Raw genomic sequence first — 9,228 nt, 5'->3', positions numbered from 1 at the left:
CTGTGGTATTTAAAAGGAAGGGGAACATTATATTACTGGCAAACAATAACAACAAACAAACAAACAAAATCTATGTACCTGTAGAGTTGGTACACAAGAGTAAAAACAACAGTTAATCCTCTTCATAGTACCTGAAGGAATCAGAAAATGTCATTACCAATGGCAGCAAATGGCAGAGTTGGGGGGTGAGAGGGTAAGGGCTTAAGGAGAAGAAAAGGAGAGAAGAGGGAGTGGGGAAGCGGGAGAGGGGAAAAGAGAGCACTAACATAAAAATGGAAACTAACCCTTGAAGAATACAACTGACTTTTCAATGCCATAAAGGAAAAAAATAAAATTTTCTCAACTGGCTATTGAGGAAAGATGGATAGAAACTGACTAATCAGTCTCTAAGACTGACATACAGAATGGTTTCTGATGGAAATAGACCTACAAGTCTGAAGAGATGTTTTGCTGTGGAAGCAGAACCCCGCCAAGAAAACAAGCTAGAATGGAAAACCAAGAGAATTAGGATCCATTTCCCTACAAAATCAAATGAAAGACCTACCCTGGGAGGGAAAGTGTTTTATTCAGCAAGAAATGTACAGATTGCTATTTTATCTTCTCTAGGTAATCCAGAGAATCCATGTGCATATTATAGCTCTAAGTGATTGGGTGGCATATACAGGGAATTATTATAGTAATACATACCCTCATTTATATCCTAAAGTACATAATATCACAGAATAAAGAAATACCTTCAATACTCAGAACTGAGCATGTCCAAATGACAAATGGTCAGCATGTGAATATTTACCTAAGGTTCTGTCTTTGGCCCTTATTCATTTTCCCTTTGTGATCTTCACTTAATTTTGAGAATTGCACATAACAACTCCCTACTACATATTTTCATTTGTGTGACCCTCAGGGTTTTTGTTTCCATCCTACTCCCAAATAACACACTACCATTCAATAACACATAACACATTCAATGGCAAAAAACACTGATTCTCATGCTCATGAATTTGCAGATTGACTGCAATTCAGCCAACCTAGACTGGGCTCGACTAGGCAGCTCTGCTCTAAGCTGTGGTTTTGGCTCAGATCCACTCCGTATGTGTTTGTTCTGAGTCCCAGACTGAAGGGACCTTTTATTTTCATGGTAGGGATTGGATGCTCCTTCCCTGAGTAGAAACACAGAGTTCCTCTTATGGCTTAGCCTTTGAAAGGGCACACTATCATTTTTATCCGTATTCTGTTAGTGAAAGCACATCATGCAGCCAAGCACAACACCAAAGGCTCAGAGAAGTAGTTTTCTCATAGAAGCTAAGAAAGAGGAAGTGCAGACCTGCTGAATGATCACTTCATCTACTACACTTCTCAAACTCAATGTCTCCAAATCTCTCATCTGCCTTGTTTTTCTCTTTTAAATGACTGGCATTGTCATCTACCCAGTGAGAAAACCAAGAGTCATTCTAACTTCTGCGTGCCCTCAGTAACTCTTTATTGCCAAATCTTATTGGTTCTCATTCCTAAATTATGCAATTATCTATACTTAATTTAGGCCTGCAGAAAAAATTGTAATGATTCCCTGACTTCCTACTGACCCTTTCCATAGCTAGTTATTCTATTACCCTAAAATGAAAATGTTAGAATAATCAAGGAAACCTAGATAATGACAAATTTAAAAAAAAGTTCCTTTATTAAAAACAGAACTCCAGCTAATAAATGTGGACACAATTATAGAATGTGTACACCCTAATGAAACAGTTAATTCATAAATATTTGAACTCATCAGATCAGGGCTTCTAAACCTCAGCATTACTAACATTTTGCATCATCAGACTTAACTGCCTTTCTTCAGCACTCGGCCATCTAAGTCCATCATCCTAATGATTTCACATCCCTTGAACATTTCAAATGCTTGAGATACTGCACCTGCCAACACATTCCCTTCAACTGCTTTCCATCCCAGTTCCCCACCAGCAAAAGATTTAACAACTGCACTACTATGACATGCCAGGTCTTAGAACTCCCCTCCCACTGGTCATGGGATCCTTAGTGCCAGCTGGCTGGTGAGCTATTCTACTCTAAAATTCTACTTTATAGTCTGCTTCCTCAGACCGACTCTCTTATGTTGAGTTCACTGGGAATAGACATTAAGAGAGAGACGTGTGGAAGATCTATTTATTGGGGTTTGCTCTCAGGAAGAACACTTGAGTGAAAGAAGCTAGACTCTACACAGAGAGAAAGTGAACTGCAGTGAAGTTGCAGCAAAGGCCACTGCCTATCCCGCGGGAGCTCTGGAGGTAGGATGGCCCTTTAAAGTTGTTGTGGCAAAGAGACAGCATACTATCCTATTAAGCGGTCACTAGATGCAGGTGCCTACAAAGAGGGTGTGAAACCCTGCACAAGGCAGCTTCCTTCAGCTGAGGGCAATCTTCTTCAGCTGTGAACCCTCCGTGGCCAACATTTTCAGATGCTGGGAAATGATTACCTCAGTCCTGAAGGGAAATGTGGGCAGTGCACTACATTACCCACTACACCTGTTAAATGTGTTCTAAGGTTTGAACAGAATCAGGTTCACTTTTTTTTTTTTTTTTGTATTAGGGGAGAGGGCGGAGGGCATATGACATCAGGACAGTTGAAGCACATAACACCTTGCTCCACCCTAACAACCTTTTATCTCATGCCGTGGTTCTCCACAGGGTCAACTTTGCCCTCATGAGCAATCATTTGGTAATCTCTGGAGATATTTTTGGTTGCCACAACTGGGGAGAAGATGGGGTGCTACTGGCTCTGGTATGTACATGCTAGTGATGCTACTAATCATCCAACAGTGCACAAGACAACACCACCCCCAACAAAGACGGAACGTGTCCAAAATATTAACAGTGCTGAAGAGTGAGAAAGTCAGGAGGCCTCTTGGCAGCATCAAAGAGACTCTAACCCCTAAAGTTGGAGGACAGAGCCATCTGAACATCAGGTCTAAGTTAACAGGCTCCAGAGAAATTTAATCTCAACTCTGGCAAATCCACTATGCCAGAGCAAGGACCCAGGTTGGAAAAAAATGGCACCCTGAGACTGGGAAATGGGACACTTGGGTTAAGGCATTCAAAAACCTCAAAACACCAGATTCCCAGGCCCGTTCTGGGCCTAAAAGAGGCCTACTCCTCCTTATTAAAAGTTAACATTCCCCTTGCTTGAAGATGACACAGAGGCCTCTGCTTTGCAAGAAAACACTTGCAAATATCAAAATTTACTTCCACCTCCCTCCTAGCCACCTGACAGATAACTAGGGTCATTCGCAACCTAACACATTATAGTGGGGAAGGCCAAACTCCACCACCAATCACCCTTCAGCCAAGATAGTAAATCAGAAACATTACTGCATGCTGGGAACAATGGCAGGAGTGGCAGTCCTCATCATATCTCCATTTAATTCACCAGTCTGACTCTTGAAGTAACCATGTGGATCCTGGAGGATGACAATGGACTGCTATAAACTCCATCAATACTACCTCTAAGTGCAGCTGTGGTGACAAATGTGAGGTCACCACAGCTTTGTTAGAGCAGGTTAGTGCTGTCTCAGCTACAAAGTACAAGCTATTGATCTGGGCAATGAGTTCTTTTCTGTCTAATCAAGACAACAGATCAGACACAGTTCACATTCACATATGGAAGGGACAACAGTCTTTGTGTATGGCCTTGCCCCAAAGCTATAACTCTCCCTCTGTCATAATATACTCTGAATGGGCTGCCACAGAATATCACTTTAGTCTATTCTACAGATGGCACCAAGTTAATCAGCCAAGAAACGGCAAGTATTTTGGAAGCCTTGGTAAGATACATGCACTCCAGAGGGTGGGAGAGGTATCTCATGAAGACAGATCTCATCAGTAAAGACTGTAGGGGTCTAGTGGCCTGGGGCATAATTTCCCAGCATCTCCATCTCACCTTGCAGTTATCCTTCCACCAAATTTACACAGACTTCTAATCACCCCATTCTTTATGTCATGAATGACACCAAAAAGCACATATCTAAAACTCAACACCCTCCCCAGAGACCCTGCTCCTCTCCTGGTTTTTATCTCCTGTCAAATGTCTCTACCACCCACCCACTGCCCTAACAGGAAATGTGGCTATATGCCCAGGCTTTAACTCTCCCTTTATCCCCACATCCAATTAATCACTGAATCCTAAATATCTCCCACGTCAGGCTTCTCATGTCCTTCTCCACTACTACTCTCATCCAGGCCTTCAGCATCCTTTTCCTGGGCTGACAGTGGAGACGAATATTTGAGTGGAAAGGATAACAATTTTGGAAACTTGTTAGTCATCTGACTCATAGGTCTAGCCACCCCATAAGGCTGGTATGAGGAAAAAAATGGAACAAATGTGTAAGGTGCCTGACAAAAAGGTAGAAGTTCAAAAATGACAGCAATCTGCAACATGGCTATAAGTACTAGGGGTCCAAAAGCCTTCCCTGCTGATCTCACTGCCTTTAATTTCAAGTCTGGTTTACCTTGCCAAAGTGATTATTTCAACAGGTAGATCTGGTTACAGTGCTGTGTTGCCCCCTTGCTGAAATTTTTTCATTGGTTTCTATCTAACGAAATGAAATTCCTTTGCGTGATTAACAAGTTCATTTATGACCTGCCCTGTATTGTCTTTACACATTCCCCACCCTGTGCTACCACCACAACATCTTCATTCAGACAACACTAAAACATTTGTACATCTCTCAACAACCAATACTCTCTCGCGCCTCAGTGCCTTTGCACATGCTAGTCACTCCACCTAAATGTTCACCTCCCCAGCTCCTACTCATCTCTTATGTTTTGGCTAAAAGCTCTTTCCTCCAAAGAGCCACCACTGAATCCCTCGAATAGATTTAAACACTATCTAAAGCTCCCATGAAGTTTATACTCTGCTCCACTCTTGCAAGATCCCATTATATCCCCCTGTAACTCTATTCATGCTATTCTCCCCAACTTTACTGTGCAACCCTTGAGGTCAGGGAGTCTGTCTTATTCATATTTGTACCTCACCTCACTCTCTACATGTGGTACCTAGTAAAAGCTGAATGAAGGAATGATAGCCACCATCTTGTGCATAAGTAAGTCCATATTTAATAACATAATAATGATAAAAATAGCCTAAAAATGCAGGAGTGTGCAAATACACCTTTATTTTATCATTCATTTCAATGTTTATTTTGTGTTCTCATTCCAGTGCTGCAGGAAATTTAGTTTTAATTTAACTCAGGGTTTTCTCAGTTAATTCCAGATTTCTTTTCCCACCCTTCCACCTGGATACATCTAAGTATCTCAGGTTGTAAAGTGTACCAAGGCAAGGGTAAGCGAAGGAGAAAAACCTGGCCCTTGGTGTTCACTTGGGTCCTTTAGCATCAGCTCAGACACCATCAATTCCATCTAATTTATAGTTGCTGGGCTATAATAGGACACAGCTACATTCTCCTTGCCCTACCTATTATGTCTCCTCAGGTTGGTGTCCATCTGTCTGTCAGTATCTCTTTCTCTCTCTCTCTCTCTCTCTCTCTCTCTCTCTCTCTCTCTGCTACATCCAGAACATATGTAGTTGTTTCACATGCTTTATGGGGCAAAAGGAAATTCTACACAGTCTTTCTGCTTAACTATTGCACATGGTCCTGTCTACTCCACTACACCCATACTATGCAGAGTGGAGGGAAACTTCTATAAAACTGTCACTACTCCTGGCTCCATTGAGATTATAAGCACAGTTATCATCTGCTCTCTGACCCCCCTGACTTCATATAAGATTCTTATCATATGTTCCTCCCATCTCCAGACTGTGCCTGAAGAGGGGTATGGAAAAGGTCCCTTTTCACAAACACATATCAGCATTTAGTGTTCCAGTGAACATCACTGCTTTCCATCAGGGTACATCATTTCCTCAAAGGTAAAACAATCATCTAGTCTGGTATACAAAAAACTATCTCTAACTGACTTCTGCTTTTCCAAATCTAGAATATTTGTCTTTAACTTGATGACCTGTGCCTTTGGGACATGAGCTATTGAAACTTCAGAACATGGGTCCTTAGAACTCAAAATAAGCTCTTGAAACACAACCACCAAGAATCTGATTCTTTTCTTCATCAATTCAACAATCACTGATTAAGTACAAATAGGAACTATTGCAGGCTTTGGGGACACCTGGAGATAAGTCCTTTCCTTAAAGAGATTAGAGTCTGGTGGAAACTTATTTTCCTGTTTCTAGAACAGCCTGTCCTAGGGCAGTAAACATAGACAATCCTAGATGATTGTAGCATGGAAGGATGGTTCCTAGGCTCTAGAAAGGGGGGAAGGTAGCACATCAGTTAATGTGTAACTAAATGCTATCTCACTATACTATGTAAAGCCCTTCATGAGATACCCTACTTCTAGACTACCTTCTGTTTACCCCCACAAATATTCTATACTCCAGCCTTACACAGTGCTGACAATAACCACAATGGGTCATGCTCTCTTACCTCTTCATGTTTTTACCCTTTCTTTCCCAAGCAACTTTTTAAGTAGCTTCAACTGGACCTCCCTATTAAGCCTTCCCTGCCCACTAGGACTAAGTTAGGGGCCCTTTACTGGTGCTGCTACAGTATTTGTGTTTACTCCTTTCCCAGCATTTGTCCCAAGGAATTAGCTAGGTGCTGGATTTTAATTTTAGCACCTCATCATTAACCTGTGAACCCCTTGAGAACAAGGGCAGTTTCTTTTATTTCTGTATCTTCATGCCTAACACACTGTAGATGCTCAAAGCAGATCTGTTGAATGATATGTAGCTTTTAAAATTAACATATTTTCCATGTAAAAATTTAATGTAGGTTGAAATTAAAAAGAAAATCATTGCAATGGTTTAGGAAATGGACAAATAGAGATAGGAAAGGGAAAGTGTCTGTTAAAGCAAAACTATGACAAAATCGGGAGATGGACTCCTTCACGAGGACTGCAGTAGCATCACAGGTAAAAACAAGTAACCCATAATGACTTCTTCCTTCCTCAGCCCTCCCTCCAGTCTCTCACCAGTGCCCCAGAAGCCTGGGCAATGCAGCCTGAAAGGGTCAAGGCAAAGCAGAGGAAATGAGCACTCAGCACGAGGGCAAATAGGGTAAGAAATGAATGCCATTATCTAACTTCCCAATTATCAGCCAACACCTTAGTTAACGGCTAATATTTTATTATGTGTTTCTGGATAACAGCCTGAGAGCAGAACCTTTCAGAAAGCAGTATTGGATGGTTGTAGCTTTGACAAAGCAGTATTGGATGGTTGCGGCTAAAGGAGATAAAAGCATCAAAGAGTAAGAGAAAAAAAAACTAATTGTTTTAAGTCTAGCCCATTGGGAACTAAGGTTTCAATAACGTAGCTGGATATAAAACTATAAAACATATAGAAAAAAGTTGAGAAATGCACAAGCCTATATAAAAAACCTGCAGTAATTATAAGACATAAACATATCTGTATACAACTCAATATAAAAACAATAACAAACAATCCAATTAAAAAACGGACAGAGGACCTCAACAGACATTTCTCCAAAGACACACAGATAGACAACAGACACATGAAGAGGCACTCAACATCACTCATCATCAGGGAAATGCAAATCAAAACCACAATGAGATATCACCTCACACCTGTCATAATGGCTCTTATTAAAAAGACAAGAAATAACAAGTGTTGGTGAGGATGAAGAGAAAAGGGAACCCTCGTGCCCTGCTGGTAGGAAAGAAAGCACAACAATGCAACCACTATGGAAAACAGTATGGAGCTTCCTCAAAAAAATTAAGAATAGAACTACCAACCAATCCAGTAATTCCATGACTGGGTAATTACCCAAACAAAACAAAAACACCAACTCGAAAGATATATGCACCCCTATATTCACTGCACCATTATTTACAATAGCCAAGATATGGAAGCAACCGAAGTGTCCACTGTTAGAGTAATGCATAAAGAAGTTGTGATATACATATACATATGTGGTATACATGTATGGTATACATATACATGTACAATTCCAATATACAATGGAATATTATTCAGCTATAAAAAAGAATGAAATCTTGCCATTTGTGGCAACAAGGATGGACCTAGAGGTTATTATGCTAAGGGACATAAGTCAAAGAAAGACAAATACTGCATGATTTCACTTATATATGGAATATAAAAAACCAAACAAAACAGAAACAGACTCATAGACAGAGAGAATCTGGTGTTGCCAGAGGTGGGTGGGGAGATGGGCAAAATGTGGGAAGGGGATTTAAAGGTACAAACTTCCAGTTATAAAAGAAGTAAGACATACGGATGCAATGTACAGCATAAGGAATATAGTTTATGATATTGTAACAACTTTATATAGTAACATGGTAGTGGTGATCACTTCATAATATATATACTAAACACTGAATCACTACATTGTACACATTAAAATAATATAATACTGTATGTCAGCTACACTTCAATAAAATAAGTAAATATCTCAAATTAACCTGTTCTACACCTGAAATTTACACAATATTACATGTCAAATACGTGAGAAAAAAAAAAAAGAAAACTGTAACTTTCCTGAAGGAATATAAAAGAATCAGTAAGTGCTGAGCCATACCATATTTTCTTATAAGGGTAGACTACGTAGTGTAAAGTGGTCAAATTTCCCCCCAATTAAACTATAATAAATTGTATGTAATTTCAATCAATTCCAACACTTTTTCCAATTCTACTTTTCGATCCTGGAGAAAAATACTAGCAGAAATGCACAGACACATATATAAACATGACCTTCCAGCATTTTTTTGAAATAGCAAAACTCTGGGAAGGAACTACATGTCCCTTAGTAGAAAAATGACTTCAGCAATGTGGTGATGGGTCTATGTACACAGCCACTAGAGAGCAAGAGGTAGGACTGTGTTACGGGGTGAAGGGAGTGTTCATTGCGCTCTGTTCAATCATTTACTCAACACATGTTTATTAAGCACCAGAAGAAAAGTAGACATGGATCTAACTGGAAAAATACACAAAGGAAGAAAAAAAAAGACTAGGAAATAATTACAATAGATGCTGTAAAGGAAACAGTAGAAAATAGTGGGTGTAATCCTTGATTCATCTCTTTTCCATGCACCCAACACCCAATCAACAGGCCTGAAAATTCTTACTACCAACGTGTAGATCAAATGTTTCCACTTCCCTCCAATTCCCCTGTATGATGCTTTTCAG

The sequence above is a fragment of the Neofelis nebulosa genome, chromosome 15 (assembly GCF_028018385.1).
Source record: "Neofelis nebulosa isolate mNeoNeb1 chromosome 15, mNeoNeb1.pri, whole genome shotgun sequence".
In the NCBI taxonomy this organism is placed as follows: domain Eukaryota; kingdom Metazoa; phylum Chordata; class Mammalia; order Carnivora; family Felidae; genus Neofelis; species Neofelis nebulosa.
This window is presented reverse-complemented; position numbering follows the sequence as displayed.